This window comes from Urocitellus parryii, chromosome 7 (genome assembly GCF_045843805.1).
Source record: "Urocitellus parryii isolate mUroPar1 chromosome 7, mUroPar1.hap1, whole genome shotgun sequence".
In the NCBI taxonomy this organism is placed as follows: Eukaryota; Metazoa; Chordata; class Mammalia; order Rodentia; family Sciuridae; genus Urocitellus; species Urocitellus parryii.
In genome coordinates this window covers 86,777,268-86,802,560 of record NC_135537.1, presented here as the reverse complement: position 1 = coordinate 86,802,560, position 25,293 = coordinate 86,777,268, and the positions used below count along the sequence as shown (strand labels likewise).

The window sequence follows — 25,293 nt, the reverse complement described above, 5'->3', positions numbered from 1 at the left end:
AGATTAGGCAGGAATAGGACAGCACTTTATGACCAAGAAGATGTGAGGAGACATCATCTGGAGGCCTGTAGCAGAGGTGGTCCTGGCCATTGGGAAGAAGATGGCGAAGAAGCAGTTCCTTCCACATCATTGTCCACTGCAGTCACTGGATGTAGTGCCTGACTTGTGGCTGGTGGTTGGTAGGGAGCTACCTTCCCCTAACACAGGTAAACATGCAGAGTAAGATAGAGACTGAGATTTTGGACAATGCTCAGGGTTTGAGTTAGTCAACTCTGGAATCACCCTGATTCCATAATTTGCAGTATGTGAGAAAATGCATTTCTTTTGTCATTGAAGCTATTTTGAATTAATTTGTATGTTATTTGCTCTAAAGTCACCTGAGCTTAAACAAGTATCTTCCACCTCATGTAACACGTTCCATGGACTCTGAAAACTTTCCATAAGGTACAGGCCCTGTCCCCCACAGAGGCTACCTCTTAGTCGTAACCACTGTGAATCCTGCCCCCTGACAGTGCTAACATGTGCCCAATTGTGAATTCTTTACCTTGGCCTGCATTATCCCCCCACTTTCTCCCATCATGCCCAAAGATATGGCAAATTTTACTTAAATTGAATCCCCAAACTTCTGCTTCTAGTAATGATGGGTTAGGCCAATTAGAAGCAAAACAATATGAAAGCTGAAAACAATATAAAATCATCTGATTCAGGGCATTTGAGATCAAGGGGAGCCAGAGTTTGAGTGAAGATGGAGTCCCCAATGGTGAGCTCAGCTTAAAGGCTACTTCCCCTGGAGCCATTTTCCAATGTAGAGAGGGTAGCTCAGATATGGAGTGGCACCTATAACAGAATCAGAGAATAGTCACCCTTATGGTTTGCATTTGAACAGGAAATTCATGTAGCAAAATGAACTTAAACCCCTATCTCTCACCCTGTACAAAACTCAAAGTGGATCAAGGACTTAGACTGTAGAACAGATATCCTGCATCTAATAGAAAAAAGGTAGTGCCAAATCTCCAACATGTTGGCTTAGTAACTGACTTTCTTACCAACACCCTTAAAGAACTAGAAGTAAAATCAGGAATCAATAAATGGAATGGAATCAAACATACATGCTTCTTCACAGGAAAGAAAACCATTCATAACATGAAGAGAGAGCCTACAGAATGGAAGAAAATTTCTACCACATGCACCTCAGATAGAGCATTAATCTCCAGGATATACAAAGAACCTAAAAAATTCAACACCATAAATACAAATTACCCTCAATAAAAGGGCAAAGGAACTGAACAGACACTTCACAGAAAAAGAAATACAATCGATCAACAAATATATAAAAAATGTTCAACATCTCTAGCAATTACAGAAGTGCAAATCAAAACTACACTGAGGTTTCAGCTCTCTCCAGTCACAAGGCAATCATAAAGAATAAAAGAAATAATAAATGTTGGCAAGGATGTCAGGAAAAACGGTACACTCATGTGCTTCTGGTGAGACTGCCAATTGGTGTAACCACTCTGGAAAACAGTATGAAGATTGCTAAGAAAACTTCTAATGGAACCACCATTTGACCCAATTATTCTACTTTTCATTTTATACCCAAAGAACTTAAAATTAGCATACAACAGTGATGCAGCCACGTTAATATTTATGGCAGCTTAATTCACAATATCTAAACTATGGAACCAACCTAGATGCCTTTCAAGAGATGAATGGGTAAAATAAATGTGATATATACACACAATGGAATATTTCTCAGCCTTAAAGAAGAATGAAATTATGGCATTTGCAGATAAATGGATGGAGCTGTAGAATATTATGCTAAGTGCAAGATGTCAATCCCAAAGAACCAAAGGCTGAATGTTTTCTTGGATATGTGGATGCTAATTCACTTTAAGTGATTGTGTGGAGGAGCTAGGGAAGAGTAGTGTTACTTTGGATTAGACAGAAAGGAGGAAGTATGAGGTTAGGAAGGATAGTAGAATGATTAAGATATTATGACCCTATATACATATATGATTACATGTCTTGTGTAACTACATCATGTACAAACAGAACAATAAGAAGTCATACTCTATTTATATATGATATATATATATATATATATATATATATATATATATATATATATACACTGTCATGTACAACTAGCTAGAGAAAATTTTAAAAAATTAAAAAATATATAACATGAGTTACAGAAAGACTAGTTAAACATTGACTAAAATCCATAAAGGAAAAGTCTTGATAAATTGTTCTATAATAATTCTAACACCCTCAAGTAATGAAAAGAAACCAGAAAAATGACAAAGGTAAGCCATATAGCAGAAGGAAATCTAGTTGTGTGTCCCCTAGTGACATGTTGGTCAATTATGGACCACATATGCAATGGTATTACTATAGAACTGTACTGGAAAATTTATTCTAGCCAGTCATAGCATCCCAATATGGTAGCAGAATACACTGCTTATGCATTACACTGTGGCAGTACTGACATAAACAAAACCTGCCACACTGATAGTCATTTAAAAGTAGGGCACCTACAATTATGTACAGTAATAATTGATAATAAATGACTGTTGTTGGCTTATGCATTTATGATGTTATGTTTTTATCATTATTTTAGAGTTTAACTTAAAATAAATTAGTGTCTAAGAGTATGCTGTGCTACACACTGATTGACAGCCACTACATGCACCTTGCATTTACTATGTATCCTTTTTTGGTGCAAAAAATTGAACCCAAGGTACTTAACCACTGAACCATATCCCCAGCCTTTTAAAAAATTTGATATAGGATCTTGCTTAGTTGCTTAGGACCCTGCTAAGTTGCTGAGGCTGGCTTTGAACTTGTGATCCTCCTGCCTCAGCCTCCCAAACTGCTGGGATTACAGATGTACACCACCAAACCCAGTTTATCACATCTCTTGATAGTATTATTTTCTCTTGTGCATGATGTAATCTTGTGTTGTGTTGTTTTGTTTCTCATAGTTCTGAAAGCAATATGCTATACCACACACACACACACACACACACACACACACACACACCATATAGACAAAGTGTATGACAGGCTACATATGGTCTAGGTTGCTGTAAATATATTTGATGATGTTTGCAAAATGACAGAGTCAACTAAAGACATATTCCCCAGAACATCCCTATCATTAAGTGACACATGACTGTATTGTTGCACGTTTAACATCCAATGGATTTCTACGAATTAATTAAGAAAATGACAACCAAATAGAAAACTAAGCAGGAGGCTTCAAAGGAACAAAAAAAATAGATAATAAAGGAAAATTAAATTAAAATCACAATGTATTATGTCGGCATACCTCATAAAGGTCAAAATGAAAAAGATAGACCCTCAACTTCAGTGAGGTGTGAATTGGTAGAACTATCACACACTACAGAAAAAAAAAAAAACTTGGGAAGACAGATTGGCACAATTTAATAATACCAAAGTTGTGAATAAGGCAGGACCCAGCAAATTGACCCTTGGCTACATCTTTAACAGAATGCACAGATGTGTGTATCAAGGGACAATGAACAATAGTATTCATTGAAATAGTGCTTGTGACAGCCCCAAACTGAAAAATGACCCAAATGTACATGAATAACAGATCTACTCATAAGGTGTAGTGCTAAGTAGGAATGATCACCAGCTAAGTGGTGAGCACTAACACCAGAACACTCACTGTGTGATTCCATTAATATAAAATGAGCAAAATCCAGCAAAAGGAAACTCTATTATTTAGTTGCTAAGGGAAAACAAGGAAGTTATTTCTGTAATTGGGATAATGGCTACTTTTAGGGACAGCTCCTGGAAGTAGCAATATTCTCCTCTCAAATTAGGTCCTGATTACACAGGTATTTACTTTGTGATAAATATTTTTCTGATTGTGTCTTATATTTCACAATAAAAAGAAAAAGATAAAAGGACATTTTGCACCAAATCACCACAAGATGAAGTCTTCCAGAAACAGTCTCACTTGGCTTCCCACAGTCCACATCAGCATACACACTCAGATTAGAAATACTGTAGTAGTCCAATGACAGTCATGTGTTTACCTTCTGGACCCTGGCTCTTATAACTGATCACATCTCATTCGATTTTAGTGCATGAAGCTGCGCACCACATGCAGACATTTGGGATGCAACCACAAGCCTTTCTATGAGTTGAATTTCCTTTGGGATTTATTAGTTTTTCTCTTCTTAATTTCCCTACATAACTTCCTCAACAATTCATCTGATCCCCTCTTAGTACATGCATATTGATTAGTAATTGTATTTTTTTCCTTTTATGCATTTTATAGTAGCCTCAGTTCTTATAAGTTGTACTGTCTCAATCTTACATTTCTGTGCAACCAACAGCTCTAAATTCATGAGTCAGAACAACGGAGTATTTGCCATGACTCAGAAATCTGGGTTGCTCTCATCTGGACTGTGCAATAGAATCTGCAGCTGGAACATCCAATATGGCTTGGGCTATCAGGAACTCTCTTTCCATTGGGTAATTGTCCAGCAGAGTAACTAATTCTCTACATGGGGTTCAGGAATTCTGTTAGTCCATTTTTTTTTTTTTTGGTTATTTTAACAAAATACTGGAGGTTGAACACTTTATTTAAAAAAAAAAAAAGGTTTATTAGTTTTCAGTTCTAGAGGTTGAAGGGTGTGGCATTGCTTCTGCTCAGCTCTGTTAAAGGCTTTCTGGTTCCACCACACCAATGATGGGAGCACATGGAAAGGGAAAGATCACCTGGTGAGATAGGAAGCCAGAAGTATTCAGCAGCCTGGCTTGCTCCTTATTACAGCTTGCTCTCACAGGCACTAACTCACTCTGGAAGACCAAGGATGAAACCCCATGAGCTAATTACCTTGCATTAGGCCCCACTTCTTAAAGGTTTCACCAACTCCCAATATCATCACACTAGATATCAAGCTTCCAACACACGAACCTTATCCAGACCACAGCATTCTATGTCACTGTAAGGACTGTGGATTTTAATTCTACAAGATGACAGACCATTGGTATGATTGTAGTATAGAATTTATGATCAAAACATACTCTGCTACTGCATATAGACATAGCAAAAGGGGATCAAGAGAGAAAACAGGAGACAGGACAGATTTGATGGCTAAGAATTGAATGTTGTTTCCACTATTCAGGGTGGTTGGATTCTGGAATTGTTTGCAAAATAGAGAAGTGTCAAGGGTGACTCCTATTTGGAGAGGAAGCAATCCAGCAAATGGGGATACTGTGCATAGACTGACAGGCGGATAGTTGTATTAGTCAGTGTTCTGCCACTATAACAAATAACTGAGTTAGTCAACCTATGAAAAATAAGAAAGGTTTATTCTGTCTCACAGTTTTGGGGATTTGGGTTCATGGTCAGTTGGCCTGGCTGCTTAGGGCCTGTGGCAAAGTGGCACATCATGGTGGGGAGTACATAGCAGAGCAGATTATTCACTGAATGCTGAGTCAAGAGAAAAAGAGAAAGAAACTGACATCTTATAATCCCCTTTGAAGGCACACCCTCTGAGCTAAAATTTCCCATGAGGCCTCATTCCTTAGTTTCCACCAATTTCCAATAGTGACACCCTGCAGATCAAGATTTTAACACCTGGTTCTTTGGGGGATGTTGAGGGTCCAAACCATGGCAACAGTGAACAGTGAGTCTGGTTTGGTGACTGTAGATTTTAGACATTCTTCGGTCGCCATGGAGAGCTGTGGGCTGGGTGGAAAGTTGTCATTTGAAGCATACATTTGGAGTCCTCTGGTCCTGAGAGAAGAGCATGCCTAAGAATATGTCCTCATAGGGAACAGCAGTGGGCAAATGGAATGGGGCATTTCAGTGTCATACTAATGAACCCAAAAAGAGGACAATGAAGCGGCCTGACCCTACCCTTTGTCAAGAGGACCACTTGCCCAGAGCCAGGGCCTCTTACCTGAAGGTCCATCCCAGCAGGACCCAGACCTTTCTTAAAGATACACCAAAACAGCTTCCCCACAAATAGCATTTATTAAAACTTGTGTTCTTCTACAAGGGTTTGCCAAGGTAAAGGTGAGAGTTGTTCTCCATTTTTCACATCAGACTGATAATGTGCTCACACTGCAACAAAGTTTGAGGGAGGCAAATCTCACACAATGGCATTAAAACATGCATTGTACATAAGAACAGCCAAGGAATCATGCTTTTGTTAGTTAATTTATGTCAAGTAAGACTGTGATATGATAATTGCAAATTAAAATATTGTATAATTTGGAACTCCAAAAGGGAAATACAAGTTGTTTTGCAAGATAAAGTACAGCATCCTGAGACCCCACAAACTTTAGACTAAAAATTGAATATTGTGTAAAAATCATAGCTCAGTAGGCTTTTGACTGGCATTTTATGGGCCACTGCTGAGCAATGCTGTTCTACACTTTGCATGTTACCTTATTTAATATGGGAAAATTACCTTGAAATAAAGTAGCTTCTCTCCTCCACATTTTGCAGGTGATAAAATGGAGTCACTGGGAGAGGTTCCCTAACTCTCCCCATTTACCTAATATTAAAGTTGTCAGAATTAAAATGGAGCCTCTTGGGTTAAGCTTGAACAAAATGTAAATTAATCAGGGAGGCGGTAATGGAGGCAATGTCACCTGCATTTGCCTGTTAACAAGAACTGCTACAAGAGACTGCCAGAACCCCTTGCACAAAGCCATCACAACCTTGCTCACAAAACACTTCTGTAAGAACTGTCCAACAACTGCCCACCTGACCTCAGGTAATGACAGTTCTAGGATTCTTGATGAATATTGGTTTATTCATGCAATATTGATATTCTTCATGCAATCTTCCTGGAGACTGGACCCAGAGGGCTTTTACCACTGAGTCACATCCCCATTCCTTTTAAATTTTAATTTTTATTAGGAAACTGAGTCTTAGTTACTAGGGTCTCAGTAAGTGGCTGAGGTTGGCCTTGAACTTGCAATCCTCCTGGCCCTGGGATTACAGGCATGCATCACCATGCTTTTATTATACACATGGTTTATTATCACATGCATATTCTCATTGCAATGTTTTTCCAGAATAAACTTAATTTTTGGAGAATCTCTCTATGCTTGGTACTGCACTAGCTGACTAGGAGAGCTAAAGGACTGGGTTGCAAGCCCACCTCTTATCTCTTATCGGGGTGGCATCTATACCTTGTGAAACAGCCTTCAGACTCAGGGTTGGTGATGTATCCTACTTCTTCCACACTAAAACACTGCAAAATCAGTATCAAAATCAGCAGGCAATATCAAAAATCATTCCAATTAACCCACAAACAATTTGGAGAATATAAATAACAAATTCAGATTTTGACACATATTTGGGAGGTGACATGGGGCACACCTAGGTTACAACAGTGATGTACTGAATTATGTGCCAGATCATTGACCTGGCTGGCATTTTTTGTGCCTCTAATTGCAAGACTGTGGGAGGGCTTAGCCTGTGGAGGAGATCACGTTTGCAGGCGGGGCAGAGTGAGCACACAAATCCAGAGGTCTCCTCTCCTCCTGACTGGCACTCAGTTAATGCTTATGGGCTCAGTTCTCCACATCCACACAGAATCCCAGGGCACCCCACCTGGCAGGGATTGTGTTTTGTCCAGTGCCTGTGAGCAGCATCAGGGAGGCCATGCAGGCAGCTTGATGAATAGGGGACGACACAGTGACCACACTTGCCTGCAAAAAGGTGAGGCTTGTGAGTGAGCAAGGCATGTGAAACTGTTAACTAGCACAAAGTGTTATTCAGATGTGCCAACAGGTGAACAACACAACTCACACTTCCCCTGCAGGACAGCTGGGGGTGTGTAATTCTCCTTCATCAGATAGGTCACCCTTGCACTGGGAGCACTAAGGAATTGCAATGAAAGTTTCCTTCATTGATTGTACACTGTGGTCTCTTGAAACAAGCTACAGATCCAGATCTGTTGGAGAAAATGGGCAAAATCTGTCTGGAAAAGACCCCAAAGTCATTACAACATTGTTCTCCCATGAAATAGAGTTTCGCAGAAACTTCCAAAACAAATCGCCTATTTGAAAAATAAATACCACAAAAGAAATAAAATTGTATGTGTGTGTGTGTGTGTATGCATGTGTGCATGCACACAAATTTTCTGATGAAATTCAGTGGAATAGATTGATTCTTCATATTAAGTAGATTTCACAAAATGATCCCAGATGTTACATAAACAAATTTACATCCTAAGAACTATGTATTTATTTTAGAGTTTATAAAAAAATAAAATTAGTATATCCAACCTATGACATCAGTGGTGACCTAAAGTTTTCTTTATGAGTTTACATAAAAAGAATCAATTTTAGGTTGTGTGTAGTTTATCCATTTTGAATGAATTGTCATTAATCAGTTCAATGTCTATTAAATATCCATTTGGAGGTTGGAAGAAAATTCATACTAAAAACTATTTGGATACATTTTTAATCCTCACGATGTCTTTTAAACCCATTGGGGCACACTTTTCTCCCTCCTCCATTACCTGAGGAGAAGCCCCTGAATAGTCCACCTTTAGTACATCTTGGGGAAACAGTGTCAACTTCCAAGCCCAGCCAGGGTTCCAGAAGAAGGCTCTGTGTTTGGTAAGTAATGCATGTGTCTTCTGTTTCACTTTCCATGGTTTTAGTTACAAGTGATCAATTATAGCCCAAAAATATTAAATGGGAAATTTCAGAAATAGCAATTCACCAGTCTTAAAATGATGTACCATTCTGAATAGATATTCTGATGAACTCTCACACTGTCCCATTCCATCTCATCTGGAATGTGCAGGATTTTGTCACATGACAGGTAAGGATGCGTATGCTAGCCACGTTCTTCCCCCACCTAAGCCGGAGCGCATGTGTGCACACCTAGTTCTACCAGAACACACAGTAGAGAGGGGCAGCCACCTTAGATTTGCCTCAGGAAGTTTTTAACCTCTTGTTTTTGCATCATTGCAAAGCCACAAATTGAACCCAGGGTCTGGCACAACCTAGGTAAGTGCTCTGCCACTGAGCTACACCCAGGCTGGGGAGCTTTAATAAGAGGGACTCCAGTCTTCCCATTACAACCTGTCTGTAATTATAAAACAATCTCTTTATTGATCTGTTTCATGGACCAAGACCCAAAATGACTTGGACAAAATAACTCCCTACCCTGCCCCCAAACATCAGGGCAGTGATGACTTTCTCCATGTCTGGATCCTGTTAAATTAAATAAATTTGTATAAAGCCAAATGTAAAATAATGCATCTGGAGGAACAAGAGTTTGTTTGTTCCTGGTTGCCAGGGGCTCTGCCACCGGCTGAGATACCCCTGGGCAGGAAGCACTCACCGTGTATATTCTGGAGATGGTGTGGGGTACTCGCTGGCCTGAGGCCAGGCCAAGCATGAGCAGTCCCATGTACACAGCTAGGTGAAAGCCAGGTTGCCTGGCTGTCATCACCACAGCACAATACCAAGGGGCTTGTGTTTGTTTATAGAGGCCACACTCTCTGCCCTTATTACCACACTCTGTGAAGCATCAGGACTTTCTCTGGACATGCTCTCCCTGACACCTACTAAAGGGGTGGATGGTTCCCCAGGCTCCAAAGACCTGACCCCACACACTGCTCTCTCTTTGTGTCACATGGCTACTCCTTGGGCTTCTTAATTTATTGTCCTCTGCTCATACTCTACAGATTTCAGAATTTGCTTTTCATAATTCAATCTCATTTTCCATATTTTTTTCTTTATTCCATATTTAAAGCCAATAATGATTGACTCTGGTACATAAAAAGCCATGGAAGAAAGAGGCCCATGTGCCACACTTTCTCATGTGTATGTCACGCAGAGGGCAAGTATTGTGTCCTGAGACAACAGAGCAAAAAGGCCACACTCTTTCCCACCTTCCATTCCCTTAATGAAATTGCTCCCTCCCTCTCCAGCCCTGTATACATACTCAGAATGGAGCCATCACTACACCTTGGAGCTGCTGTTCTATTATTACATAACTACAAGGGGAGGGCAGAGAGGGTGAGCAGGAGGCAAAGAGGAACCTCTGGTCACAGCAACCACACCTGTCCTACCTAGAGCACCTGGTCATGACTTCAGAATGCACAGCCTCATCATGCGTCTGCTGTCCTCTACTTCATTCTAGTCTCTGTCACAGCATACCATCACAAGGCCTATAAACAACAGAAATTTATTTCTCATAGTCTTGAAGGCTAAAAATCCAAGACCAAGGCACTGGAAGATCTGATGTTTGATGAGGACCCACTTTCTCATCCACAGGTGGCATCTTCTCTCTGTGTCCTCACCTGGAAGAAGGGTGGGTGGTCCTTTGGATTTTTTTTTCTTTTTCCCAGAGGTGCTTTACCACTGAGCTGCACCCTCAACTCATTTGATGTCTTATTTTGAGACAGGGTCTCACTAAGTGGCTTAGGGTCTTACCACATTGCTGATGTTAGCATTGAACTTGTGATCCTCCTGCCTCAGCCCCCACCACACCACTGGAATTAGAGACATGCACCACTGCACTTGGCCTTGGGCCTTTCTTTAAAGGATACTAATTCCATTCATGAGGTATCTGCCCCTTGGCCTAATCACCTCCAGAGGCCCCATTTTCTAACACCTTGGAGGTGAGGATTTCAACATATGAATTTGGGGATGTCACAGTCAAATCACAGACAGCAACTATGTGAGAACAGAGCAGTTCCCCAAGCAGCCCTAGGAGAAGAACCCTGTTCTGATGCTGGGTGTCCTTCCATCCTGCTGTGTGGTTCTTTTCCATTGAGGATAAGGTTAGGAGCCCCGTATGGATGTCTCATCTCCTCTTTGTGTGTTAGCGGTTGTATCCATGATCACAATTGTGCTGTTTTCCCAGATAATAATATTTACTTTTTTCCCATAAACATGTGGCCATGGGAAGGGCCATTCTGAGAGGACAGAAGGACTTTGGTAGAAGGGAAGCAGGCCCTTTGGTCTGGGTGGGTCCCTCCTTCCTTGGGCTGCCCCTTCCCCACAGGGTCTCTGTAGGAAAAGCAGGGACAACCATGCCTACTTAAGATTCTTTTGGGCTGGGGGTGTGGCGCTGCAGAAGAGTACATGCTTGGTATGCACCAGAACCTGGGTTCCAACCCTAGCACTGTATCCTTTCAGAAGCCACTGAGGGTGTGTTACTCCAACTTCAGCTAGGAAACCATGCACCCCTTTCAGTTGATCACAGCTCTTCAGGTTTTCATATAATCGCTACAAACATCAATACATTTCTCTTACTTGTTTTCCCATGAAAGGCACATGTAGCAGCTTCCAGAATGCGCACAGAATACATTCCCCCCATAAGTGTGTGACAGAGAAGGAATTGACTTTATTTGGAGAAAGACACTTAGGTGAATTTCCCAATGGAAAGTTCTCAAAATAGTCAAATAGCAAATAAAGCAGATCACCACAGGAAGCTAAAATGAAGTATAGTTAAGACACAAGTTCAATGTTTCAGCATCTCCCAGCCACTGTCACACACAGAAATGACTATTTTCTTCAACATGGTGATTCCAGAAAAGGGCAAAGAAGTAAGGATTTCCCTATCAGCTATGACGCTGCAGATGCCAGTTAGCACATTCATGGACCTGGGTCCAATCCATTTCCATTGCTGTAGCAATCAGCGTTTTGTGAAAATGAACTCCCCACCCTTTACTCAAACCATTCCTGTCTGAATTTCATGAGCATCCAAAAGTTCAAGTAGCTTTTTCTTAGCAGAGCCAGATCTCAATTCTTATTTTGCTTAACAGCAGAAACTCTTCAGGTACAACATGTTCTGTGCTCAAGAACAAAGCAGCAGATAACATTTACTGGATGCTAAGAAGTGGATCAGTTTCCTTCTGAGGACTTTACAAACATAATATATAGTAATCCTAGCACAAGCAAGCAGTCATTCACATTTTACAGATGAGGAAACCCAGGTGCTGGATAATAAAGTAATTTTCTCACTGCTCCTCTCAGCAGGGTTGTATATTTTAGCAGAGAATTGCTGCATAAAGGCATCACTATCAGCTATGGCTGAGTTTCCGGTAGACAGAAACTAATAAATATGGGCCATGGTATCTGCTTTCCACTGCACCTTGCATGTAAAGAGCTGTTGCTAATTTTATACCTGCATATACAGACTCCAGGAAGATTTGCCTTCCATCTTAGGATCAGCTGGTTATCAGATCCTCTACAGACCCCTGGAATTGTGTTTTGCTTGCAAAGCACAGGGAGGGGATGAAGAAAATGTTTCTCCCGTCTGAGTGCCCACAGCCAATGCTCAAGTCCCTTCCCAGACACATCTGGGTCCCTTCCCTGCCCCACAATCTCCTGCAGGCTTGGTGGCTGGTAAGAGCACTGGGGACAGGGGAAGAAGAGATAGGGTTGGATGAGACTGTGCAGAGCTGGGTTGGGACCAGGGAGATTAGAACATGGTGTGACTTTGGTTTCACAGGAAAGACAGAATCTAGCCAAGCCCCAGTTTCTGCTCTGCTCCTCTCTGGGCCTTGAATCAGGTACCTGGTGTTCCAGGAGATGGAACCCTCTTGGCTTCCTCACCAAGTATCAACATATGTGGGGTGTTTTCTAGAACTCTCCCTCTCCTTCCCATCCTACACTGCTCTTTCTGTTGTGGCTTTGGGGTCAAGGAGACACATTGTGACCCATTGACCGGCTTGCCATCTGTGGAAATGCAGGTGGGGGAGAGAATATTCCTCTCAAGCTCTTAGCATAATGTTTACAGAGATTGAAAGGTTGAAGGACCAGTTCAATAAGTACTGTGCACATGTTGCCTGGATTCAACATTGAATGTCTATGAAATTTCCTCTCTCTCCCCATCCCCTCTTGCTGAACTGCTTAGAAGTTAGTTATGGACATCATTATATTTTATCAATAAACTCCTTTGCAAACATCTACTGAAAAAAAAAGATGGGACCATTGTATTAATCAGTGAACCAATAGCATGTATCACAGTAGTCCCTCTTTATCCATAAAGGACACATTACAGGACCCTCAGTGGGATCTCAAAAATTCAACTGGTATCAAACCCTATATACACTATGCTTCTTTCCTATATAGCAGATCCTAAAGTCTACTTCATAAATTAGGCACAGCCAAATGATTGGTAATAAACTGTAATAAAATAGAACCATTATAACCATGTACTGTGATGAAAGTTATGTGAATATGGTCTCTTCCTCTTTCTGAAATTCTGAAAATGTGTTCCTCCTCTTTTTTGTGATGATGTGAGATGATGTAACTGTTACCGCTGTTGACTGGTGACGAGTCCTTGCTTCCCCATATTGAAGAATAACACCAACGAAGCATGCCGAGGCAAGGTCAGAGTAGAAATTAGAAGTTTATTAAAGGACAGCAGAAAAGACTTCTCCCTAGAAAGAAGGGGACCCAAGAGGTGGAATCCGTGGAAGTGCGGTTGTTTCTCTTTTTTATAGTTTTGGGGATGGAATGTAGGTTGGAAGGCCCGAGGGGTGGGACACTTCTTTGTGATGGGCTATCTTTAAGTTTGCTGGGGGCTGTTCATTAACACTTCTTTGAGGTGGACTTTGGCCTAGGGCCTTTTCGGACTTCATTAACATTCCATGAGTTGTCCTGCATTTCCCGGAATCATTCTCAGCATGGCCTCCATTTTAGATTTCACTCGGTATTAGACCCGATTTACCTAACTACACTGACTACCTAATTTTAAATCTGGCTTCATAACCACTCTGTGAAATGAGGTGAGGTGGATGACATGGACATCTTGACACAGTGTCAGGTTACCATGCGATGGTTACATGAACACAAGTATTGCATCACCAGGACAATTGATCTGTAATGGATACAGGAACCAAGTAAGTAAGGATTGGGTACCCTATACAGATGAGTACACTGTACAAAGGGACAATCCATGTCCCAGTGTGGATGGAGGAGGATGGAATAAGATTTTATCATGCAATTTTAAATTTATGAGTTGTTTATTTCTAGAATTTTCTGTTTAATATTTTTGAACCAAGGCTGGCTGAAACAACAGCAGGAAACTGAAACCTCAAATAATATGAGAGAGAGAAAGAGAGCGAGGGAGAGAGCCAGAGAGAGAGAGAGAGAGAGAGAGAGAGAGATTGAGATTGATCTTAAGAGACTGGCAAGTCCCAAACTTGAAGGACCATCGGCAGTCTGCAAATGTAGGTAAGAGTTTATTTTGTAGAATTGAATATAAAATCCCTAAGGCAGCTGGCAGACTGGAACACTCAGGTGGGATTCCTGTGTAACAGTTTAGAAGCAAAGTTTCTTTTTCTTCAGGGTTTCTCTGTCTATTTTCTTAAGGCCTTCAACTGATTGGGGAAGGCCTGCACACATTCTGGAAAATTCATCTGCTTTATTCAAAGTCAACTGGTTCAAATGCTGATCAATCACATCTACAAATATTGGTATTTGGTCAAACAACTGGGCATCTTTTATTAGCTAAGGTGACACATATAATTTAAAGATATGTTAAATCAAGAATGAAATTACTATAATAATAACCTGAAATTTATGATCCAATACTTCCTTAGAAGCCAGCTCTACTGTTGCATAGAAAAGGAAAAGTTTGTGTAGAGAAGGAAAAGTCTAAATGCTATTGCATCAGCTTATGCAACTCACAGAGGATTTACACAAAGCCAATGAAAATGGAAACCAGGGCTAGAGGAGGGAACATGGGATGGATCAGAAAAGGAAGCAGTTCCCTGATGGCCTGTTTTGACTTATGATCCACACAAATGTGTCACCTAGTAAAAAAAATAAAAATAAAAAGTAAAATATCAAAAGGTGGCAAATTGTAAGCAAAACAACATAAGCCATGGCTCCATCCTGGTTCTAGTCTCTTCATTGGAGGTTTTGCCCACCCAGTGATCTGGATACATTCTAAGGAAATCAGAACAAAATATAAATGAGTAGCATATAAAATCATGCAGGCCGAGGTTATCACTGATTCTTAGAAAAGCAATGGCCATGTCTGAGAAGTGTCAGAGACACTTACCATTTGGATTCTGGTAGGTACTGGATCCAGACCTGGAACAAACCAACAACAGCTGCTGGAGGATCTGTCCCTATGTCCCTGGTCCAGTCTCTCCCTCTGAAACCCCTTCTGGCAGCCTTAGAGAGAGCATCTGGACAAGTCCCAGGCTATTACTGCACTTTGACCCCTCTTCCCAGCAGGCTGGGAGGCCCCATTCCTCACTAGATGCTCTGGAGGGTAGGCAGGGCATGTAGAATAGCTGTATGTAGAATGAGGATGTATTAAGGAAGACAAATTGAGCATCCCTTATCTCAAAATCTTTTTTTTTTCAAGAGAGAGTGAGAGAGTGAGAGGGGGACAGAGAGAGAGAGAATATTAACATTTATTTATTTTTTCTTAGTTCTCGGCGGACACAACATCTTCGTTTGTATGTGGTGCTGAGGATCGAACCCGGGCCGCACGCATGCCAGGCGAGCGCGCTACCACTTGAGCCACATCCCCAGCCACACAAAATTTTAAACTTTTGAAATATAATGTGGGCACTCAAAAAGTTTTGAAATTTGGGACTATTTCAGATTTTGTGTTTTTAGATTAAGGAAGCTCAATCAGTAAAATCTCGGTAAATATTCCCAAATCCAAAATAAATTCTGAAATGCTAAATACTTCTGCTCCCAAGGGTTCCACTGAGGGGTACTCACCTTGTGTGTACAATTGCCTGGTTCCTACACCCCTGCCACCTTGTTGTGCTCACAGAGCCTGTGAGGCCCCTGAGCCTAGGCCTGGCTGTGGTGCTGTACCTTCCCTAAGACCAGCACCAAAGGCGTGAGCTCAGAGGGCAAATCTGTTTTATTCTCAAGGCACTGAATTTCTGTGCTCATCCAAGGGACCTTTTAGATATGACTACTCGGTGACCTTTTCCGTCCACCAAACATCTACATGTAGGATGGTTTTTCCACCAACCTGTGCTAGCTAGGAAACTTCCAGAAGACTAAGAACGCAAGCCATACTTTCCAAAATGTGCTTCTCATGCCACTTGGAGACTGTACACTGCAGGAAAGCAAGACCACAGCACAAGGCACCCCCAACTTCGTGATGTAAAGAGCTCATGCTTGCACATTCTATGGGCAAGGGGACAGTGGGAGGCGTGACCTCTTCTGCATGGTGCCTGGGCCTTGTCTGGGTAGACTCTAATGGCTAGGGCTAGAATCACCTAGAAACTCCTCTCTAGCATAAGGCTGCATTCATCCTGGACTCTCCACCAGGGAGAAAGCAGATGGCCTTATGATGACTCTTCCTTCTTGTGCATGAACCATCAGGGAGCCTCCAAGGATAAGTTTTCCAGGATTTTTAGACAGAAACGACATCCCTTCTTTGACTTGGCTCTGAGAGCCATGTGTCACCATTTCCATCGCATCCTGTTGATTACCAGCCAGCCTTGACCATGAGACCAGATCTAAGTGGAGGGAGTTGGTCTCCCCAACACTCAAGGGGGAGGGCCAGGTTTATTGTTTGGGGGTGACAGACATTGTCAGCTGAGCTGCCTGTCCCAAAATAAGTCCTGTGCCCTCCTTCTGCTAAAGCTGAGGCTCTGAGTTGGAGATGGGACTTGAATCCCCAACCCTCCAGCCCAGGGCTGCTGCTACCAGGCCATACATACTCCCCATGGACCATATCTATTTTCCTGCTTCTAGGGCTTTCTAAATGAAATAAAGCAAACACATTCCTTCCAGGGATGTCCTACATGCAGGCAATTCTGCCCATGGTTATTTAAGATAAAAATGAAGTAAGATTGGTTTTTACTTTTAAATGAGAATCCACCTGCTACAGGGGCTGGCCCAGACCCCCATTTTCTTCTGTAGTCCCGGGAGTTTCTTCCTTAAAGGCTTTCCTTAGGGACTCCATCTGGTCCTGATCGACTAGGATGTATAAAAAGAGGCCTCACTTTCAAGATCAGGCACGTGGAGGATGCTCTGTCAGTGTTTTGCCCATGGTGGGGACGTGAGAAAAGTCCTCTTAGATTTAAACTTTAGGTTTAAATCCTCTTAGATGGTAAACTTTAGGTTTACCATCACCTCTGGACTAAGGTGAAGTCTGAATGATTATAATTAAAACCCCCAAAATACAGTAGCTAAAATAAGTTTGGTTCCTTCTCCTGTGAGATGACAATGACCTGGGCCAGTGCTGCAGCTCTATTCTTTTCAATGCCTGGCTTTATTTCTGTGTTCCAATTACTTAGGTTGGAGAGCCAGGGTAGAGGGGTGTAGTGTACACTCTGTTTCTTTTCTGAGGCATACATCACTTCCTGTCTCATTTTATTGGCCTGAACTTGGTCATATGGTCATATCTAACCACAAAGAAGACCAGAAAATGTGATCTGTAGATCAAAGTTAACTCATCCAGTTAAAACTGAGGGTTTCTATTCCTAAATGGAAAAAATAATAAATGGAAATCGGGGACAGTGATTTGCCTCTGCACTGTGCTCACACATTTCTCTTCTTGATTTCCCATGAGAGAGCAGTATTTATGGAAATGCCATGACATTAGACTTCAGGAAGCATTTGTTACTGACCACCAGTGCAGGTTACATACAGGTGCTTGCTTGCCTCTGATCAAGCAAGATTTTAAGAAAGAAATCTGTGGTCTGAAAGACCACTATTTCCTGGTCATTGGTTGTTTCTGGTATTCTGTTGGTCTTTAGAATTCAAATTCAAGTCCAAGCTCTCTCAGAAGCTAGAAGTCAACCTCAATTACTTTATCTAAAAATTAAATATTTTGTCAGGCAGCTTTCAATTATATAACAACACACCTGAGATAACTACTTAGAAAGAGTAAAGGTTTGTTTGGGCTCATAGTTTCTGAGATTTTGGTCCATATAGCCTGACTCCATTGCTCTTAGGACTGTGGAGAATGAAACTGAACTTCATGGTGGGGAACATGAGGAAGAGCAAAGCTGCTCACTTCAGAATCAAATGAAAAATACTGAGAGAGGAAGGGGATGGAGTTACCCTCAGTGACCCCCCACTTTCATCCACCAGGCTCCATCTCCATCACTTCTCAATAATGACACAGACTATTGGCCAAGCCATTTAAAATACTTGGGAGTTTGGGAGACATTTGTCTATACGGTAGCAGATACTATGTTATTTACTGTCTAGGATGAGTGTGAGGATTGAATGGAAAAATATATATATAAAGCACCGGGTCATAAACATAATAGAAAAGAGTCAGGTAGGACATAAACCACAGAGCCCAGTTTGCTACATTAATAAATAGATCTGTGTCAGGCATGTCAAAGCAGACCCTCAGGTCCTTCCCCAAACTGTCCCCTGCTGACTCTACTGCTTCTTGGGTCTCACTCCAGGGACAGCCTCACTATACTGGTGTTGGGTAGACTAGGAAACTGATTGAGTTCATTCTTCAATGTTATGTGGTAGAAGCAGCCCTGAGGATGACGCTATAATTTGGATCTGTAATGTCTCCACAAAGCCCATTTGTCAAAGGTGCATCCTTCCATTTGGGCTGCTTTTGAGAGGCAGTAGAACCATTAGGAGGTGGAGCCTAATGGGATGCTTTAGGTGACTTGGGGGTATGTCCTCAGAGGGGATTGTAGGACCCCAGTCTCTTCCTTTCTCCCTCCTTCCCCCACCCCTCTCTTGCTTCCTAGTCATGAAATACATGGCTTGGTTCCACCTCACATTTCCTGTCATGATATATTGTCTCATCAAAGGCCCAAAAGCAGTGAGATTAACCAACCCTGGATTGAAATCTCTGAACTGAGCCAGTAAACTTTCTCTTTTTATAAGTTGATTATCTTAGGCATTTGTTACAGTAACAGAGAGCTGACTAATACAGATGGTATAGACTGCCTATCAATCCCTACCTGGTTTGACTGATGGCTTTCTGACTTAGGCTGAGCATCTTGGGCTCCAGTCATTAGTCAGCTCCTGGTTTCTGGGTGCACTTAGACATGTGGGGGTTAATCAGGAGAATCTGGGACTACCGTCTCCCTGTGAGTCATGTGGAGGCATGCCCAACTCTCACAGTGCTTCTCAGATAGTCCAATTGTGTAAGTCTGGGATTTAGGTCTTATCTTCTGTAGGTTGTAATCACTTTAGTATAGACTCTGAGCACCCCCCTACCCATTGGGTTTCCTGTCTTCATGAAATAGCTCAGCCAGCTTAAGGCATCTGCTCTGATGATCTCTATGAAAACCCTGGACAGATAGGAGTGAAGAGTTAGCAGGTACTGTCAGCAGGCAGGCTCATATAACTGACTGGATGATGTGTACAATAGCTGATCACACCTGGCACCAAATAAAAGGGTGAACTTACCAGATGTGAGTCTTTTTAGTTGTGAGTCTTTTTAGTTGGTACAAACATTTCTATTCCTGGCCCAAGGAGTGTCTTGCTTGCAATTGAGCACAAATCCTAATGTATATCTAATGCCCATATTATCTCCTAGAGATATTGTGTCATTCTTATGTTATAAATGAGTAAGAGATGGAACTTAATCTGAACTTAAGGATTCTTGTTTTCTTGGGATGCTGAAGCTGAAATAGGTGTTCATTTTTCACTGATTAGCATAATGTCCAAATTTCCAAATAAGGAGGAGGACGCAGAGGAGAAGGAGGAGGTGAAGGAGAAGGAAGAGGGAAGAAGAGGAAGAGGAAGAAGAATAAAGAGAAGGAAATGAAGAAGGAGAAGGAGGAAGAGGAGGAGGGGTAGGAGGAGGAGGAATAAGAATGAGAAGGAAAAGAAGGAGGAGAAGAAGAAAGAGGAGGAGAAATAACAAGAGGAAGATGAAGAAGAAGAAATGGAGGGAAGATGAAAGGAATAAGAAGATGGTTGAATTGACATGAGGTTGTCTTGCTTCATGTTGTTTCACACATGTCAAATATAATGACTCCTGCCCTTACCTATCCCCACCACGTTTGCAGAAGCAAAGAAAATAACTTATATTCTCAGAATGTGAGAAAGAAAAAAACGGAAACTCTGAAGGACAGCTGGCAACTCTGATTGCCATTTCCCCAGGGTCCCCATAATCCTAATTTCCATTTATGTAACGACTCAAGCATGTCCCACATGTGAAAAACAAAAGGCGAGGACATAGCAGCGCCACAGATACCGCTACCCCCTTAAAATGATAGGTTTTAATTTGCCTCCAATGTTACTCAAAGCTGTGGAATCTAACTTTTCAAGCCCTGGTTCTTTTGAACAACAAAATATGGATCAAGCATCAATAAATAAAAACTATAAAACTATGTGTCCATATTGAGTGTTCCTTATCTCAAATGCCAGATGTCAGAGTGTTTTTTGATTGTGAAATCTTTGCATAGACTTTACCAGGTGAACATTGCTAATCTAAAAATCCAGAATCCAATATACTGATACTTTTTGAGCATTGTAACAGAAAGCTTCAGATTTCAAAGCATTTTGGATTTTGGATCTTCTGAATAGAGAGGTTCAATCTGAATATGGTTCAAGGAAGATAATGAAGAAAAAGGATTGGCTCAAGGAAAACTAAAATATTTTCATTTGGTTTATTCGGAAAGCACACAAAAAAAGCTGAAAATGGTATTTGCTCATTTACAGACATAAAAGAAAAATGTCAATCTCAGGAAAAACAATCTTTAGCTAAATTTGCTAGCTGAATCACAAATTCTTAAATTGCAGAGGGTGCTAGAATTTTGGAGATGACATGGAGCTCTTCATTGTGCTGTTACTTACACACATGGCTAAAGTGCCTGGCGAGATTCTAGGAAGGCAAATTCTGGAAATGGGAACTTTGAAACTGAGTTTGCATTGAGGAACAGCATTTATGTTCTCCAAGGGTGGGTGGGGGTCTCACTTCTGGATCATTATGGATTACACTCATGTCCTTCCACACTGGATTCACTGTGCTGGCCTCCTGAAGTCTATAGGCAGTGACATGTGATGGCCTGGGCACCAAGAGGAGAAACACCTGTGGCTGGCAGGCTGGGCTTGATGCAGCCTGCTCTGGCCCTGCCTGCCTCCCTCCCAGACTCATTGTTCTGTACACATAAAGGGCCTAGCAAGTCTCAACCAGGTTTAAAGTGTCATCTCTTTTCCTAGGAACAAAGAAGTCACTTCTTTCTACTAAACTTGGTGCTGCATTGTAGGAGGTAATTCACAAAAATGGTTAACATTTAAAAATTGGATTACACTTAGCACTTCTTCTTTTGGAATTCTGTCATTCATTTTATTGTTCCAATATATTTTGCAGAGAGATGGTCCCATAGTCACTCAGAGGTAAGCAAAGAAACAATGGTGACCATTCTTTGTGTACTTGCTATGTGACATATGGCTTAACTGTGTGTTTCTGCAATCCTTGGTTACTTAAATCAGTAAAGAACAGAGTAGAATGATCCAGTCTGTGTTTTGCAGATGAAGAGACTGAGACCCAAAGCAGCTAAGTAATTCCCAATATATCACAGCTAATGAATAAAATCCAAGTACTAACCTTTCTGACCTTAAGACATCCTCCCACATACCCCAGTGGCTGAATGTCCATTCAGGCGCCAGCCAGGAGCCACCCATAGATCCTTCCAACTCCCTAGCAGACAGGCCTTGCCAAGTTCTCACCTCCTCTGTGAAGAGGATTGCATCTCCCAGGATTTCTCCATAATGCTCTGCTTTGTGGTTCAAATCAAGAGCAAAAGTGGAAACCAGGGTCAATGGCAATCATAATCCTGTAATCCCAGTTATTCAAGAGTCTGAGGAAGGAGGATCAAGGCTTGAGGCCAGCCTGGGAAACTTGGAAAGACCCTGTCTCAAAATAAAATAAAAGGGCTAGGGATATACTTCAATGATACTATGCACAAGGCCCTGGATTGAGTCCCCAATGATAAGAAAAGAAAAGAAACAAATCAGAGGTAAAACATTATTGCTCCTAGAATGGTCAAAATATTCCTCTGTAGGCACACAGAAAAAGAAAAAAATTCCCCAAGGGTTCTTTGAGAAAATAATGACATCCATTTTTGAAAGTACCTACTGGAAAAAAATAAAATTGTGCTAACTTAAATTACTTAAAGGATCAATCTAAATGAAGATAAGCATTGAGGGGAACTACTTTAATGAATTGGAAAGAGTGACCAGTGCTTAATTCTTTACATCAGAATGTGTCCAGACTGTATTTTTTTCCTTAAATGGTTTCACACTCCTGTTACATCTTATTATCCATGGTTACTCACCTACATTAATACTCACATTCCTATAAGCCTAGTTTCATGAGCCTAGCATCTCCTGAGTAGATAAATGCCTCCAGAAATTAGTCATAAGAAAAACTCAGCCTCTCTGTGATCATGGCCTTTGTCAGTTTCTGGACAATGGCTAGAAAGAGAAACATAGAAATTGGCACACTTGAGGAACAAGACCTCAGAAGGTTTGATGTTCTAAAGACTTTCTGGAAGCCAGCGTTTTCTGTTTGAAGAAGCGAGTGTGTTCCCCCTGGCCAGGGGCATCATGAGAATTTGAGGACACTTGTCAGGACTTGCAGGTCTCAGGGGTCTCTGGAACCTGGGTATTGTGGTCATTATTCAACCCACAGCAAGAGCCAGCACACAGGACAGAGCCCCTCTGTTCCACTCTGCCTTCAGCCCCTCCCAGGTGCTTAGACCAGGAGTTCACTGACCAAACCCCTTTCCATCCTGAGGCAGTTTCTCTGCCTCACTGCAGACAGGTGGGGAAGCAGAGGCAAAGGTGAAGGGACTCTGCAGGGCCTGCAGAGTGGGCAGCAGGCAGAGCTCTGGCCAGCTCCATCCTGGACAGTTCCTCAAGGAGGATGGAGTGTGACAAGGGCCAAGTAAGCTGCAGGAATTCCACAATCCTGCTTTTGGAAATGACTTAACTCTCAAAATAGATCTGTAAGAATTGGAGTTCATTTCAACAACACAATGACATAAACAAAACTCATGGCCTGGTGACTTAGTGGTGTCCTCAGTCTCTCATCTACAATAGCCTGACACCATGAAGTCAAATGGAGCCAACCTCAGCTTTGAGACCTGGGCAGCTGGGACCACAGCACAGTTGGTGAAGGAACCAGTAATTAATTACCTGTGAGTCACAACTAACACCCCTCCTTCCTTTTTCTCGTAACCTTTCTTCTTTCTCTCTCTCTTCCTCCCTTCCTTCTGTGGTCTCATCCTCCCTCTCTCTCTCTCCCTCTCTCTCTTTCTCTCTCTCTCTCCCTCCCTCCCTCCCTCCTCTCTTTCTTTCTCTTCCTTCCTCCTCATTTAGGAGTCTGACCAACTCTACCACAAAATTCATGGCATTTACGATGTGTTAAAGCACAGTGTACCCCAGAAGAATGTACAACTATCATATGTCAATCAAAAGTAAAAATATCAAAAGAAAAAAAGGCAACTGGATTTGGCAGAGCCCTGGAGACAAGTACAGGAGTGTGTGTGTGATGTTTTTAGTTTTAAAATGAGCACATAATATTTGAACCTATTCATGAGGTAGAATTAATGATTGTTGAATGAAAAAAATAAGGACTCACAACTGGCAATGGGGCCCTTTCTCTAATCCTTTCTTTTTACTCAACAGACACAAAGGAAAAGACACAAAATCATCCAGGGCCTGAGGGAGGTCTACCTTAGAGGCCAGAGAGAGTTCAGCCAGAAGGCCCTACCTGTGGGCTGGGCCACCAGCTCAGTGGCAATTATCAGTTTCTTAATCTGGAGAGTGAACAGTTGGCCAAGAAGATAGGCCAAAAAAAGCAATTTCACACTCACTGAGCTGTGGTTTGAAGCTACATGCATACACTCTAGTTTAACCTACTAAATCCAGTTAACAGTAGTTTAACCTACTAATTCCAGGTTTCTATGTCATTCATTCTAGTTCACTGGTGATTGACTTTTGTTTTTCAAAATGATTTAATATTTGTGGTTCTGTTCCATAACAGGATTTGTACAGAAAGTCTAAGGATTTGAAGCTTTTAGTAAACACCATGTGGAAGTCTGATGCTGTAATGGGAGGGGCATGGAGTGGGGGAGAGAACTCCCCCACCTCAGAGATGTCATGGAAAAAATACAGTGGTTCTTCAGCATGGTGCCCCATGGTCCCTGAGGGGCTGTGAGCATCCTATACACAGGTTTACTCAGCCAGAAGAGTAGAGATGGATAACACTGGCATTGGTGAGTTTAATTCCTAAAAAAAAAAAAAAAAAAAAAAAAAAAAACCAAGTACTGCCAAGCCTGGAACACAGCCCACAGCAGTCAGCAATAGAGCCTCTCATCCTGAACATAAGCGTGGCTGTCCTGAGCAAGACTGTCACCAAACAGAAATTCCTTCCAAAAGGAATGATAAAGTTCTTCGATAGTTTTTTTTTAAGACAGAAGTGGCATCACCAAGAATTATTGTTTCCCCCTGTGACAACTGTGAAACCATCTCACCAGAAAAAAAATGACAGATAGCCAGGAAGCTTTAGATCTTGTCTGTTTCCATGATCAGTATAAATCCTGTGACCAACAGAAAAGAAAACAGGAGCCAGTAGCAGAAAGTGAACTGGAAAGAGCTCAGCACCCTGGGAATGGCTCTGTCCCCCAACCTGTGGAACTCTTCTCTGGGGCACTGAGGTCCTCTCTTTACCACACACTTACCTGCCACATGCATGAGCACAGGGTAACTAGAACACAGAGAGTCCCATAAGCACAAGGGTTAGAGGGGCAGGGAATGAGACAAGAAGAATGATGTTTCAAATTATTAATAAGGAGTGCCAAGAAATGCCAACAATGGGGCACACTCTTGTCAAGTGGAGGATGAGAAGCCCCACCAATGTGAAGTGGGTTGGGGTTCACACTGGGAACTATCCCTGGAGACAAAGGCCAGTATCCTTGGAATAAGACAAGCCAGGAACCCTTGCCCAACTGGGAGAGTGGAGCCCAGCAGAGGAGGTTGGAAGACAGCCAGGTTTTGTCCAGAGAGTGCACAACCCATGGGAACCCAGTTGTATTATATGAGGTGAAGCCAGTTGTATTATATGATTTGCCAGTGGTGGGGGCCTGCCCTTAGGAATGGAATGCTGCTTCCCCTTGGAGAAGCTATCCTCAGGGCACACAGGTCCTAAGAGAGCTAAATGGTACCCCTGGAATTCTGCCATATACTCCTGATACAACTACTCTAAATGAAATTATCTGACTTAGGAAAGGTTCTTTTCCTAGAAGTGCTCACTACATTTCCTTAGAGCAGTACAATGGAAAAGTCAGCAGATGGGTTTTCAACAGGAGGGGAGACGGAGAGCCGAATGACATG

At 41.9% G+C, this 25,293-nt stretch overlaps 1 non-coding gene across 1 annotated transcript; it reads right to left on the bottom strand.

The window, feature by feature from the left end:
* Window positions 1–6,085: 6,085 nt before the first annotated feature.
* Window positions 6,086–6,187, bottom strand: LOC144256336 (small nucleolar RNA U13). Its single transcript, XR_013344102.1, has one exon. It is a non-coding gene; the product is annotated as a small nucleolar RNA U13 (small nucleolar RNA).
* Between the last annotated feature and the right edge of the window lie 19,106 nt (window positions 6,188–25,293).